We start from the raw sequence: 828 nt of genomic DNA on the forward strand, positions 1-828 counted from the left end.
GAATGTGTCATGAAGTTCTTTTTTAACTTTTAGCGAAAATGTATATAATTTATTCTATAGGTTATTGAGATAAAAATATATAAATTCATAATTCAAGTTATATGTAAGGCTTATAATCATACTCTAGTCTAAAACAGATATAACGTTTAGAAACAGGTTGTACATAGGTTTTACATGCTATATATAACGTTTAAGAGTAAACGTAAACATTATCCCACTGGATAGTTTTTTAGAATGTAGGAATGCTAAGAATGGTATGGATGTGATGACAATACATTATTTCTAATGATGATATTTTTTTGCACCAACATTGCATATTTATTGAATTTCTGTTAGTGAGAGCAAGGATGTTATTCTTATTCTTAAACTGTGAAGCGTTTTATGAATACTGATTTCTTTCATCCCTGAAAACAAGGGAAAAGAAAAAAATGTCTTCTGTATTACCTCGTTGGAAATGTAAATGAAACAACTACCTTTTTCCAAAAAAGATTATATATTTACCTATTTACCTATTGAACTTTGGTTACATCAATACATACTCTCGATTTTAAGGTGTAAAGGATTCAGTGCCCTATAAATGTGCTATATTTTCACAAATGGGATATCTCCCTCTCAGAACACGTGTTTAACTTCATAAAACCAGCATTTTCTTTCACATTGCCTTACGAACACTCTCTTTCACACTAAATCATATCTGGATTTTCTACAGGGAGCTCTTACACTCGAATACAGTGGTTCTCAAACTGGGGGTAATGAAGCCGATTCTTGGGGCAATGAGGCACTTTCTAAAAGTAAAAGGTATTTGGAGTAGATTCATACATGATAATT

The sequence above is a fragment of the Penaeus monodon genome, chromosome 19 (genome assembly GCF_015228065.2).
Source record: "Penaeus monodon isolate SGIC_2016 chromosome 19, NSTDA_Pmon_1, whole genome shotgun sequence".
In the NCBI taxonomy this organism is placed as follows: domain Eukaryota; kingdom Metazoa; phylum Arthropoda; class Malacostraca; order Decapoda; family Penaeidae; genus Penaeus; species Penaeus monodon.